The sequence below is a fragment of the Salvelinus fontinalis genome, chromosome 14, assembly GCF_029448725.1.
Source record: "Salvelinus fontinalis isolate EN_2023a chromosome 14, ASM2944872v1, whole genome shotgun sequence".
Taxonomy (NCBI): Eukaryota; Metazoa; Chordata; class Actinopteri; order Salmoniformes; family Salmonidae; genus Salvelinus; species Salvelinus fontinalis.
The window spans coordinates 1,921,298-1,936,280 of record NC_074678.1 but is presented as its reverse complement, the minus strand read 5'-3'; the positions used below and the strand labels follow the sequence as shown (position 1 = coordinate 1,936,280).

Here is a 14,983-nt window from a genome sequence, read left to right as displayed (position 1 = left end):
CAGTACAGAACTGTACAGAACCATTGGGAACAGCACAGTACAGAACAGTAGAGCTGGGAATAGTACAGTAGGAAACAGTACAGTAGGGAACAGTACAGGACAGTACAGAACAGTACATTAGGAAACAGTACAGTAGGGAACAGCAGGGAACAGGACAGTAGGGAATAGTACAGTACAGAACAGTGAGGAACAGTACAGTACAGTAGGGAACAGGACAGTAGGGAACAGGACAGTAGGGAACAGTACAGTACAGTAGGGAACAGTACAGTAGGGACCAGTACAGTAGGGACCAGTACAGTAGGGAACAGGACAGTAGGGAATAGTACAGTAGGGAACAGGACAGTAGGGAACAGGACAGTAGGGAACAGGACAGTAGGGAACAGTACAGTACAGTAGGGAACAGGACAGTAGGGAACAGTACAGTAGGGACCAGTACAGTAGGGACCAGTACAGTAGGGAACAGGACAGTAGGGAATAGTACAGTAGGGAACAGGACAGTAGGGAACAGGACAGTAGGGAACAGTACAGTAGGGAACAGGACAGTAGGGAATAGTACAGTAGGGAACAGGACAGTAGGGAACAGTACAGTAGGGAACAGGACAGTAGGAAACAGGAATGTAGGAAACAGGACAGTAGGGAACAGTACAGTAGGGAACAGTACAGTAGAAAATACTACAGTAGGGAACAGTACAGTAGGGAACAGTACAGTACAGTAGGGAATAGTACAGTAGGGAACAGGACAGTACAGTAGGGAACAGGACAGTAGGAAACAGGACAGTAGGGAACAGTACAGGACAGTACAGAACAGTAAATTAGGAAACAGTACAGTAGGGAACAGCAGGGAACAGGACAGTAGGGAATAGTACAGTACAGAACAGTAGGGAACAGTACAGTACAGTAGGGAACAGGACAGTAGGGAACAGGACAGTAGGGAACAGTACAGTACAGTAGGGACCAGTACAGTAGGGACCAGTACAGTAGGGAACAGGACAGTAGGGAACAGGACAGTAGGGAACAGGACAGTAGGGAACAGGACAGTAGGGAACAGGACAGTAGGGAACAGGACAGTACAGTAGGGAACAGGACAGTAGGGAACAGGACAGTACAGTAGGGAACAGGACAGTAGGGAACAGTACAGTAGGGACCAGTACAGTAGGGACCAGTACAGTAGGGACCAGGACAGTAGGGAACAGTACAGTAGGGAACAGTACAGTAGAAAATACTACAGTAGGGAACAGTACAGTAGGGAACAGTACAGTACAGTAGGGAATAGTACAGTAGGGAACAGGACAGTACAGTAGGGAACAGGACAGTAGGAAACAGGACAGTAGGGAACAGGACAGTAGGGAACAGTATAGTACAGTACAGTAGGGAAAAGTACAGTAGGGAATAGTATAGTACAGTACAGTAGGGACCAGTACAGCGGGGAACAGTACAGTAGGAAACAGTACAGTAGGAAACAGTACAGTAGGAAACAGTACAGTAGGAAACAGTACAGTAGGAAACAGTACAGTAGGAAACAGTACAGTAGGAAACAGTACAGTAGGAAAAAGTACAGTAGGGAACAGTACAGTATGGAACAGTATAGTACAGTACAGTAGGGAACAGTACAGCAGGGAATAGTATAGTACAGTACAGTAGGGAACAGTACAGTAGGGAATAGTATAGTACAGTACAGTAGGGAACAGTACAGTAGGGAACAGTACAGTAGGGAATAGTAGAGTAGGGAACTGTACAGTATGGAACTGTACAGTATGGAACAGTATAGTACAGTACAGTATAGTACAGTACAGTAGGGAACAGTACAGTAGGGAACAGTACAGTACGGAACTGTACAGTATGGAACTGTACAGTATGGAACAGTATAGTACAGTACAGTATAGTACAGTAAAGTAGGGAACAGTACAGTAGGGAACAGTATAGTACAGTACAGTAGGGAACAGTACAGTAGGGAACAGTATAGTACAGTACAGTAGGGAACAGTACAGTAGGGAATAGTATAGTACAGTACAGTAGGGAACAGTACAATAGGAAACAGTACAGTAGGGAACAGTACAGTAGGAAACAGTACAGTAGGGAACAGTACAGTAGGGAACAGTACAGTAGGGAATAGTAGAGTGGGGAACTGTACAGTATGGAACTGTACAGTATGGAACAGTATAGTACAGAACAGTATAGTACAGTACAGTAGGGAACAGTACAGTAGGGAACAGTATAGTACAGTACAGTAGGGAACAGTACAGTAGGGAACAGTATAGTACAGTACAGTAGGGAACAGTACAGTAGGGAACAGTACAGTAGGAAATAGGACAGTAGGGAACAGGACAGGACAGTAGGGAACAGTACAGGACAGTAGGGAACAGGACAGTAGGGAACTGTACAGTAGGGAACAGGACAGTACACTAGGGAACAGGACAGTAGGGACAGGACAGTAGGGAACAGTACAGTACAGTAGGGAACAGTACAGTAGGGAACAGGACAGTACACTAGGGAACAATACAGTAGGGAACAGTACAGTAGGGAACAGTACAGTACAGTAGGGAACAGTACAGTAGGGAACAGGACAGGACACTAGGGAACAGGACAGTAGGGAACAGGACAGTAGGGAACAGTACAGTACAGTAGGGAACAGTACAGTAGGGAACAGTACAGTACAGTAGGGAACAGTACAGTAGGGAACAGTACAGTACAGTAGGGAACAGTACAGTAGGGAACAGGACACTAGGGAACAGGACACTAGGGAACAGGACAGTAGGGAACAGTAGAGTAGGGAACAGGACAGTAGGGAACAGGACAGTAGGGAACAGGACAGTAGGGAACAGTACACTAGGGAACAGGACAGTAGGGAACAGGACAGTAGGGAACAGGACAGTAGGGAACAGGACAGTACAGTAGACTAGGGAAAAGGACAGTAGGGAACAGTACACTAGGGAACAGGACAGTAGGGAACAGGACAGTAGGGACCAGTACACTAGGGAACAGGACAGTAGGGAACAGTACAGTAGACTAGGGAACAGGATAGTAGGGAACAGGACAGTAGGGAACAGGACAGTAGGGAACAGGACAGTAGGGAACAGGACAGTAGGGAACAGGACAGTAGGGAACTGGACAGTAGGGAACTGGACAGTAGGGAACTGTACAGTACAGTAGGGAACAGGACAGTAGGGAACAGGACAGTAGGGAACAGGACAGTACAGTAGGGAACAGTACAGTAGGGAACAGTACATTAGGGAACAGTACATTAGGGAACAGTACAGTAGGGAACAGTACAGTAGGGAACAGGACAGTACAGTAGGGAACAGTACAGTAGGGAACAGTACATTAGGGAACAGTACAGTAGGGAACAGTACAGTAGGGAACAGTACAGTAGGGAACAGCACAGTAGAAAAAAGGACAGTAGGGAACAGGACAGTAGGGAACAGTACAGTACACTAGGGAACAGGACACTAGGGAACAGGACAGTAGGGAACAGTACAATACACTAGGGAACAGGACAGTAGGGAACAGTACAGTAGGGAACAGTACAGTACACTAGGGAACAGGACAGTAGGGAACAGTACAGTAGGGAACAGGACAGTAGAGAACAGGACAGTACACTAGGGAACAGGACAGTACACTAGGGAACAGTACAGTAGGGAACAGGACAGTAGGGAACAGGACAGTAGGGAACTGGACAGTAGGGAACTGTACAGTAGGGAACTGTACAGTACAGTAGGGAACAGTACAGTACAGTAGGGAACAGGACAGTAGGGAACAGGACAGTAGGGAACAGGACAGTAGGGAACAGGACAGTACAGTAGGGAACAGTACAGTAGGGAACAGTACATTAGGGAACAGTACATTAGGGAACAGTACAGTAGGGAACAGTACAGTAGGGAACAGGACAGTACAGTAGGGAACAGTACAGTAGGGAACAGTACATTAGGGAACAGTACAGTAGGGAACAGTACAGTAGGGAACAGTACAGTAGGGAACAGCACAGTAGAAAAAAGGACAGTAGGGAACAGGACAGTAGGGAACAGTACAGTACACTAGGGAACAGGACACTAGGGAACAGGACAGTAGGGAACAGTACAATACACTAGGGAACAGGACAGTAGGGAACAGTACAGTAGGGAACAGTACAGTACACTAGGGAACAGGACAGTAGGGAACAGTACAGTAGGGAACAGGACAGTAGAGAACAGGACAGTACACTAGGGAACAGGACAGTACACTAGGGAACAGTACAGTAGGGAACAGTACAGTAGGGAACAGGACAGAAGGGAACAGGACAGTACACTAGGGAACAGTACAGTAGGGAACAGTACAGTAGGGAACAGGACAGTAGAGAACAGGACAGTACACTAGGGAACAGGACAGTAGGGAACAGTACACTAGGGAACAGGACAGTACACTAGGGAACAGTACAGTAGGGAACAGGACAGTAGAGAACAGGACAGTACACTAGGGAACAGGACAGTAGGGAACAGTACAGTACACTAGGGAACAGTACAGTAGGGAACAGTACAGTAGGGAACAGGACAGTAGGGAACAGGACAGTAGGGAACAGGACAGTAGAGAACAGGACAGTACACTAGGGAACAGGACAGTAGGGAACAGGAGAGTAGGGAACAGGACAGTAGGGAACAGTAGAGTACACTAGGGAACAGGACAGTAGGGAACAGTACAGTAGGGAACAGTACAGTAGGGAACAGGACAGTACACTAGGGAACAGGACAGTAGGGAACAGGACAGTAGGGAACAAGGCAGTAGGGAATAGTAAAGTACAGTAGGGAACAGGACAGTAGGGAACAGTACAGTAGGGAACAGTACAGTAGGGAACAGGACAGTAGAGAACAGTACAGTAGGGAACAGGAAGGTAGGGAACAATACAGTAGGGAACAGGACAGTAGGGAACAGTACAGTAGGGAACAGTACAGTAGGGAACAGGACAGTAGGGAACAGGACAGTACACTAGGGAACAGGACAGTAGGGAACAGGACAGTACACTAGGGAACAGGACAGTAGGGAAAAGGACTCTAGGAAACAGGACAGTAGGGAACAGGACAGTAGGGAACAGGACAGTAGGGAACAGTACAGTAGGGAACAGGACAGTAGGGAACAGGACAGTAGGGAACAGGACATTAGGGAACAGTACAGTACACTAGGGAACAGGATAGTAGGGAACAGGACAGTAGGGAACAGGACAGTAGGGAACAGGACAGTAGGGAACAGTACAGTAGGGAACAGTACACTAGGGAACAGGACAGTACACTAGGGAACAGGACAGTAGGGAACAGGACAGTAGGGAATAGGACAGTAGGGAACAGGACAGTAGGGAACAGTACAGTAGGGAACAGGACAGTACACTAGGGAACAGGACAGTACACTAGGGAACAGGACAGTAGGGAACAGGACAGTACACTAGGGAACAGGACAGTAGGGAACAGGACAGTAGGGAACAGGACAGTAGGGAACAGGACAGTAGGGAACAGGACAGTACAGTAGACTAGGGAACAGGACAGTAGGGTACAGTACACTAGGGAATAGGACAGTAGGGAACAGGACAGTAGGGAACAGTACACTAGGGAACAGGACAGTAGGGAACAGTACAGTAGACTAGGGAACAGGACAGTAGGGAACAGGACAGTAGGGAACAGGACAGTAGGGAACAGGACAGTAGGGAACAGTAGAGTAGGGAACAGGACAGTAGGGAACAGTACACTAGGGAACAGTACACTAGGGAACAGGACAGTAGGGAACTGGACAGTAGGGAACAGTACAATACACTAGGGAACAGGACAGTAGGGAACAGTACAGTAGGGAACAGTACAGTACACTAGGGAACAGGACAGTAGGGAACAGTACAGTAGGGAACAGGACAGTAGAGAACAGGACAGTACACTAGGGAACAGGACAGTACACTAGGGAACAGTACAGTAGGGAACAGTACAGTAGGGAACAGGACAGAAGGGAACAGGACAGTACACTAGGGAACAGTACAGTAGGGAACAGTACAGTAGGGAACAGGACAGTAGAGAACAGGACAGTACACTAGGGAACAGGACAGTAGGGAACAGTACACTAGGGAACAGGACAGTACACTAGGGAACAGTACAGTAGGGAACAGGACAGTAGAGAACAGGACAGTACACTAGGGAACAGGACAGTAGGGAACAGTACAGTACACTAGGGAACAGTACAGTAGGGAACAGTACAGTAGGGAACAGGACAGTAGGGAACAGGACAGTAGGGAACAGGACAGTAGAGAACAGGACAGTACACTAGGGAACAGGACAGTAGGGAACAGGAGAGTAGGGAACAGGACAGTAGGGAACAGTAGAGTACACTAGGGAACAGGACAGTAGGGAACAGTACAGTAGGGAACAGTACAGTAGGGAACAGGACAGTACACTAGGGAACAGGACAGTAGGGAACAGGACAGTAGGGAACAAGGCAGTAGGGAATAGTAAAGTACAGTAGGGAACAGGACAGTAGGGAACAGTACAGTAGGGAACAGTACAGTAGGGAACAGGACAGTAGAGAACAGTACAGTAGGGAACAGGAAGGTAGGGAACAATACAGTAGGGAACAGGACAGTAGGGAACAGTACAGTAGGGAACAGTACAGTAGGGAACAGGACAGTAGGGAACAGGACAGTACACTAGGGAACAGGACAGTAGGGAACAGGACAGTACACTAGGGAACAGGACAGTAGGGAAAAGGAATCTAGGAAACAGGACAGTAGGGAACAGGACAGTAGGGAACAGGACAGTAGGGAACAGTACAGTAGGGAACAGGACAGTAGGGAACAGGACAGTAGGGAACAGGACATTAGGGAACAGTACAGTACACTAGGGAACAGGATAGTAGGGAACAGGACAGTAGGGAACAGGACAGTAGGGAACAGGACAGTAGGGAACAGTACAGTAGGGAACAGTACACTAGGGAACAGGACAGTACACTAGGGAACAGGACAGTAGGGAACAGGACAGTAGGGAATAGGACAGTAGGGAACAGGACAGTAGGGAACAGTACAGTAGGGAACAGGACAGTACACTAGGGAACAGGACAGTACACTAGGGAACAGGACAGTAGGGAACAGGACAGTACACTAGGGAACAGGACAGTAGGGAACAGGACAGTAGGGAACAGGACAGTAGGGAACAGGACAGTAGGGAACAGGACAGTACAGTAGACTAGGGAACAGGACAGTAGGGAACAGTACACTAGGGAATAGGACAGTAGGGAACAGGACAGTAGGGAACAGTACACTAGGGAACAGGACAGTAGGGAACAGTACAGTAGACTAGGGAACAGGACAGTAGGGAACAGGACAGTAGGGAACAGGACAGTAGGGAACAGGACAGTAGGGAACAGTAGAGTAGGGAACAGGACAGTAGGGAACAGTACACTAGGGAACAGTACACTAGGGAACAGGACAGTAGGGAACTGGACAGTAGGGAACTGTACAGTAGGGAACTGTACAGTAGGGAACAGGACAGTAGGGAACAGGACAGTAGGGAACAGGACAGTAGGGAACAGGACAGTAGGGAACAGGACAGTAGGGAACAGGACAGTAGGGAACAGGACAGTAGGGAACAGTACAGTACAGTCGGGAACAGGACAGTAGGGAACAGGACAGTAGGGAACAGGACAGTAGGGAGCAGGACAGTAGGGAACTGTACAGTAGGGAACTGTACAGTACAGTAGGGAACAGGACAGTAGGGAACAGGACAGTAGGGAACAGGACAGTAGGGAACAGGACAGTACAGTAGGGAACAGTACAGTAGGGAACAGTACATTAGGGAACAGTACATTAGGGAACAGTACAGTAGGGAACAGTACAGTAGGGAACAGGACAGTACAGTAGGGAACAGTACAGTAGGGAACAGTACATTAGGGAACAGTACAGTAGGGAACAGTACAGTAGGGAACAGTACAGTAGGGAACAGTACAGTAGGGAACAGCACAGTAGAAAACAGGAAAGTAGGGAACAGGACAGTAGGGAACAGTACAGTACACTAGGGAACAGGACACTAGGGAACAGGACAGTAGGGAACAGTACAATACACTAGGGAACAGGACAGTAGGGAACAGTACAGTAGGGAACAGTACAGTACACTAGGGAACAGGACAGTAGGGAACAGTACAGTAGGGAACAGGACAGTAGGGAACAGGACAGTAGGGAACAGGACAGTAGGGAACAGGACAGTAGAGAACAGGACAGTACACTAGGGAACAGGACAGTACACTAGGGAACAGTACAGTAGGGAACAGTACAGTAGGGAACAGGACAGTAGGGAACAGGACAGTACAGTAGGGAACAGTACAGTAGGGAACAGTACAGTAGGGAACAGGACAGTAGAGAACAGGACAGTACACTAGGGAACAGGACAGTAGGGAGCAGTACACTAGGGAACAGGACAGTACACTAGGGAACAGTACAGTAGGGAACAGGACAGTAGAGAACAGGACAGTAGGGAACAGTACAGTACACTAGGGAACAGTACAGTACACTAGGGAACAGTACAGTAGGGAACAGTACAGTAGGGAACAGGACAGTAGGGAACAGGACAGTAGGGAACAGGACAGTAGAGAACAGGACAGTACACTAGGGAACAGGACAGTAGGGAACAGGAGAGTAGGGAACATGACAGTAGGGAACAGGACAGTAGGGAACAGTAGAGTACACTAGGGAACAGGCCAGTAGGGAACAGTACAGTAGGGAACAGTACAGTAGGGAACAGGACAGTACACTAGGGAACAGGACAGTAGGGAACAAGGCAGTAGGGAATAGTAAAGTACAGTAGGGAACAGGACAGTAGGGAACAGTTAAGTAGGGAACAGTACAGTAGGGAACAGGACAGTAGAGAACAGTACAGTAGGGAACAGGAAGGTAGGGAACAATACAGTAGGGAACAGGACAGTAGGGAACAAGACAGTAGGGAACAGGACAGTAGGGAACAGGACAGTAGGGAACAGGACAGTAGGGAACAGGACAGTAGGGAACAGGACAGTAGGGAACAGGACAGTAGGGAACAGGACAGTAGGGAACAGTACAGTAGGGAACAGTACACTAGGGAACAGGACAGTAGGGAACAGTACACTAGGGAACAGGACAGTAGGGAACAGGACAGTAGGGAACAGGACAGTAGGGAACAGGACAGTAAGGAACAGGACAGTAGGGAACAGGACAGTAGGGAACAGGACAGTAGGGAACAGGACAGTAGGGAACAGGACAGTAGGGAACAGTACAGTAGGGAACAGGACAGTAGGGAACAGGACAGTAGGGAACAGGACAGTAGGGAACAGGACAGTAGGGAACAGGACAGTAGGGAACAGGACAGTAGGGAACAGGACAGTAGGGAACAGTACAGTAGAGAACAGGACAGTAGGGAACAGGACAGTAGGGAACAGTACAGTAGGGAAGAGTACAGTACAGTAGGGGACAGGACAGTAGGGAACAGTACAGTACACTAGGGAACAGGACAGTAGGGAACAGGACAGTAGGGAACAGGACAGTAGGGAACAGGACAGTAGGGAACAGGACAGTAGGGAACAGTACACTAGGGAACAGGAAAGTAGGGAACAGTACAGTAGGGAACAGTACACTAGGGAACAGGACAGTAGGGAACAGGACAGTAGGGAACAGGACAGTAGGGAACAGGACAGTAAGGAACAGGACAGTAGGGAACAGGACAGTAGGGAACAGGACAGTAGGGAACAGGACAGTAGGGAACAGGACAGTAGGGAACAGTACAGTAGGGAACAGTACAGTAGGGAACAGGACAGTAGGGAACAGGACAGTAGGGAACAGTACAGTAGGGAACAGTACAGTAGAGAACAGGACAGTAGGGAACAGGACAGTAGGGAACAGTACAGTAGGGAAGAGTACAGTACAGTAGGGGACAGGACAGTAGGGAACAGTACAGTACACTAGGGAACAGGACAGTAGGGAACAGTACAGTACACTAGGGAACAGGACAGTAGGGAACAGGACAGTAGGGAACAGGACACTAGGGAACAGGACAGTACACTAGGGAAGAGGACAGTAGGGAACAAGACAGTAGGGAACAGGACAGTAAGGAACAGGACAGTAGGGAACAGGACAGTACACTAGGGAACAGGACAGTAGGGAACAGGACAGTAGGGAACAGTACAGTACACTAGGGAACAGGACAGTAGGGAACAGGACATACACTAGGGAACAGGACAGTAGGGAACAGGACAGTACACTAGGGAACAGGACAGTAGGGAACAAGACAGTAGGGAACAGGACAGTAGGGAACAGTACAGTACAGTAGGGAACAGGACAGTAGGGAACAGGACAGTAGGGAACAGGACAGTAGGGAACAGGACAGTACACTAGGGAACAGGACAGTAGGGAACAGGACAGTAGGGAACAGGATAGTAGGGAACAGGACAGTAGGGAACAGGACAGTAAACTAGGGAACAGGACAGTACACTAGGGAACAGGACAGTAGGGAACAAGACAGTAGGGAACAGGACAGTAGGGAACAGGACAGTAGGGAACAGTACAGTACACTAGGGAACAGGACAGTAGGGAACAGTACAGTACACTAGGGAACAGGACACTAGGGAACAGGACACTAGGGAACAGGACACTAGGGAACAGGACACTAGAGAACAGGACACTAGGGAACAGGACAGTAGGGAACAGGACAGTAGGGAACAGGACAGTAGGGAACAGGACAGTAGGGAACAGGACAGTAGGGAACAGTACAGTAGGGAACAGGACAGTAGAGAACAGGACAGTAGGGAACAGGACAGTAGGGAACAGTACAGTAGGGAATAGTACAGTACAGTAGGGAACAGGACAGTAGGGAACAGGACAGTAGGGAACAGTACAGTAGGGAATAGTACAGTACAGTAGGGAACAGGACAGTAGGGAACAGTACAGTACACTAGGGAACAGGACAGTAGGGAACAGTACAGTACACTAGGGAACAGGACAGTAGGGAACAGGACAGTAGGGAACAGGACAGTACACTAGGGAACAGGACAGTAGGGAACAGGACAGTAGGGAACAGGACAGTAGGGAACAGGACAGTAGGGAACAGGACAGTAGGGAACAGGACAGTACACTAGGGAACATGACAGTAGGGAACAAGACAGTAGGGAACAAGACAGTAGGGAACAGGACAGTAGGGAACAGGACAGTAGGGAACAGGACAGTAGGGAACAGTACAGTACACTAGGGAACAGGAAAGTAGGGAACAGGACAGTAGGGAACAGTACAGTAGGGAACAGGACAGTACACTAGGGAACAGGACAGTAGGGAACAGGACAGTAGGGAACAGTACAGTACAGTAGGGAACAGGACAGTAGGGAACAGGACAGTAGGGAACAGGACAGTAGGGAGCAGTACAGTACACTAGGGAACAGGACAGTAGGGAACAGGACAGTAGGGAACAGGACAATAGGGAACAGGATAGTAGGGAACAGTACAGTACTCTAGGGAACAGGACACTAGGGAACAGGACAGTAGGGAACAGTACAGTAGGGAACAGGACAGTACACTAGGGAACAGGACAGTAGGGAACAGGACAGTAGGGAACAGGACAGTAGGGAACAGGACAGTAGGGAACAGGACAGTACACTAGGGAACAGGACAGTAGGGAACAAGACAGTAGGGAACAAGACAGTAGGGAACAGGACAGTAGGGAACAGGACAGTAGGGAACAGGACAGTAGGGAACAGTAGAGTAGGGAACAGGACAGTAGGGAACAGTACACTAGGGAACAGTACACTAGGGAACAGGACAGTAGGGAACTGGACAGTAGGGAACTGTACAGTAGGGAACTGTACAGTAGGGAACAGGACAGTAGGGAACAGGACAGTAGGGAACAGGACAGTAGGGAACAGGACAGTAGGGAACAGGACAGTAGGGAACAGGACAGTAGGGAACAGTAGAGTAGGGAACAGGACAGTAGGGAACAGTACAGTACAGTCGGGAACAGGACAGTAGGGAACAGGACAGTAGGGAACAGGACAGTAGGGAGCAGGACAGTAGGGAACTGTACAGTAGGGAACTGTACAGTACAGTAGGGAACAGGACAGTAGGGAACAGGACAGTAGGGAACAGGACAGTAGGGAACAGGACAGTACAGTAGGGAACAGTACAGTAGGGAACAGTACATTAGGGAACAGTACATTATGGAACAGTACAGTAGGGAACAGTACAGTAGGGAACAGGACAGTACAGTAGGGAACAGTACAGTAGGGAACAGTACATTAGGGAACAGTACAGTAGGGAACAGTACAGTAGGGAACAGTACAGTAGGGAACAGTACAGTAGGGAACAGCACAGTAGAAAACAGGAAAGTAGGGAACAGGACAGTAGGGAACAGTACAGTACACTAGGGAACAGGACACTAGGGAACAGGACAGTAGGGAACAGTACAATACACTAGGGAACAGGACAGTAGGGAACAGTACAGTAGGGAACAGTACAGTACACTAGGGAACAGGACAGTAGGGAACAGTACAGTAGGGAACAGGACAGTAGGGAACAGGACAGTAGGGAACAGGACAGTAGGGAACAGGACAGTAGAGAACAGGACAGTACACTAGGGAACAGGACAGTACACTAGGGAACAGTACAGTAGGGAACAGTACAGTAGGGAACAGGACAGTAGGGAACAGGACAGTACAGTAGGGAACAGTACAGTAGGGAACAGTACAGTAGGGAACAGGACAGTAGAGAACAGGACAGTACACTAGGGAACAGGACAGTAGGGAGCAGTACACTAGGGAACAGGACAGTACACTAGGGAACAGTACAGTAGGGAACAGGACAGTAGAGAACAGGACAGTAGGGAACAGTACAGTACACTAGGGAACAGTACAGTACACTAGGGAACAGTACAGTAGGGAACAGTACAGTAGGGAACAGGACAGTAGGGAACAGGACAGTAGGGAACAGGACAGTAGAGAACAGGACAGTACACTAGGGAACAGGACAGTAGGGAACAGGAGAGTAGGGAACATGACAGTAGGGAACAGGACAGTAGGGAACAGTAGAGTACACTAGGGAACAGGCCAGTAGGGAACAGTACAGTAGGGAACAGTACAGTAGGGAACAGGACAGTACACTAGGGAACAGGACAGTAGGGAACAGGACAGTAGGGAACAAGGCAGTAGGGAATAGTAAAGTACAGTAGGGAACAGGACAGTAGGGAACAGTTAAGTAGGGAACAGTACAGTAGGGAACAGGACAGTAGAGAACAGTACAGTAGGGAACAGGAAGGTAGGGAACAATACAGTAGGGAACAGGACAGTAGGGAACAAGACAGTAGGGAACAGGACAGTAGGGAACAGGACAGTAGGGAACAGGACAGTAGGGAACAGGACAGTAGGGAACAGGACAGTAGGGAACAGGACAGTAGGGAACAGGACAGTAGGGAACAGTACAGTAGGGAACAGTACACTAGGGAACAGGACAGTAGGGAACAGTACACTAGGGAACAGGACAGTAGGGAACAGGACAGTAGGGAACAGGACAGTAGGGAACAGGACAGTAAGGAACAGGACAGTAGGGAACAGGACAGTAGGGAACAGGACAGTAGGGAACAGGACAGTAGGGAACAGTACAGTAGGGAACAGGACAGTAGGGAACAGGACAGTAGGGAACAGGACAGTAGGGAACAGGACAGTAGGGAACAGGACAGTAGGGAACAGGACAGTAGGGAACAGTACAGTAGAGAACAGGACAGTAGGGAACAGGACAGTAGGGAACAGTACAGTAGGGAAGAGTACAGTACAGTAGGGGACAGGACAGTAGGGAACAGTACAGTACACTAGGGAACAGGACAGTAGGGAACAGGACAGTAGGGAACAGGACAGTAGGGAACAGGACAGTAGGGAACAGGACAGTAGGGAACAGTACAGTAGGGAACAGTACACTAGGGAACAGGAAAGTAGGGAACAGTACAGTAGGGAACAGTACACTAGGGAACAGGACAGTAGGGAACAGGACAGTAGGGAACAGGACAGTAGGGAACAGGACAGTAAGGAACAGGACAGTAGGGAACAGGACAGTAGGGAACAGGACAGTAGGGAACAGGACAGTAGGGAACAGGACAGTAGGGAACAGTACAGTAGGGAACAGTACAGTAGGGAACAGGACAGTAGGGAACAGGACAGTAGGGAACAGTACAGTAGGGAACAGTACAGTAGAGAACAGGACAGTAGGGAACAGGACAGTAGGGAACAGTACAGTAGGGAAGAGTACAGTACAGTAGGGGACAGGACAGTAGGGAACAGTACAGTACACTAGGGAACAGGACAGTAGGGAACAGTACAGTACACTAGGGAACAGGACAGTAGGGAACAGGACAGTAGGGAACAGGACACTAGGGAACAGGACAGTACACTAGGGAAGAGGACAGTAGGGAACAAGACAGTAGGGAACAGGACAGTAAGGAACAGGACAGTAGGGAACAGGACAGTACACTAGGGAACAGGACAGTAGGGAACAGGACAGTAGGGAACAGTACAGTACACTAGGGAACAGGACAGTAGGGAACAGGACATACACTAGGGAACAGGACAGTAGGGAACAGGACAGTACACTAGGGAACAGGACAGTAGGGAACAAGACAGTAGGGAACAGGACAGTAGGGAACAGTACAGTACAGTAGGGAACAGGACAGTAGGGAACAGGACAGTAGGGAACAGGACAGTAGGGAACAGGACAGTACACTAGGGAACAGGACAGTAGGGAACAGGACAGTAGGGAACAGGATAGTAGGGAACAGGACAGTAGGGAACAGGACAGTAAACTAGGGAACAGGACAGTACACTAGGGAACAGGACAGTAGGGAACAAGACAGTAGGGAACAGGACAGTAGGGAACAGGACAGTAGGGAACAGTACAGTACACTAGGGAACAGGACAGTAGGGAACAGTACAGTACACTAGGGAACAGGACACTAGGGAACAGGACACTAGGGAACAGGACACTAGGGAACAGGAC

General features: G+C 49.0%; 1 protein-coding gene across 5 annotated transcripts in view; it reads right to left on the bottom strand.

Moving 5' to 3' along the window:
• The window catches only part of LOC129869371 (DENN domain-containing protein 1B-like), a 316,391-nt gene that overhangs the window by 48,246 nt on the left and 253,162 nt on the right, over window positions 1-14,983 (bottom strand). The gene's annotated exons all lie outside the window — the stretch shown is intronic.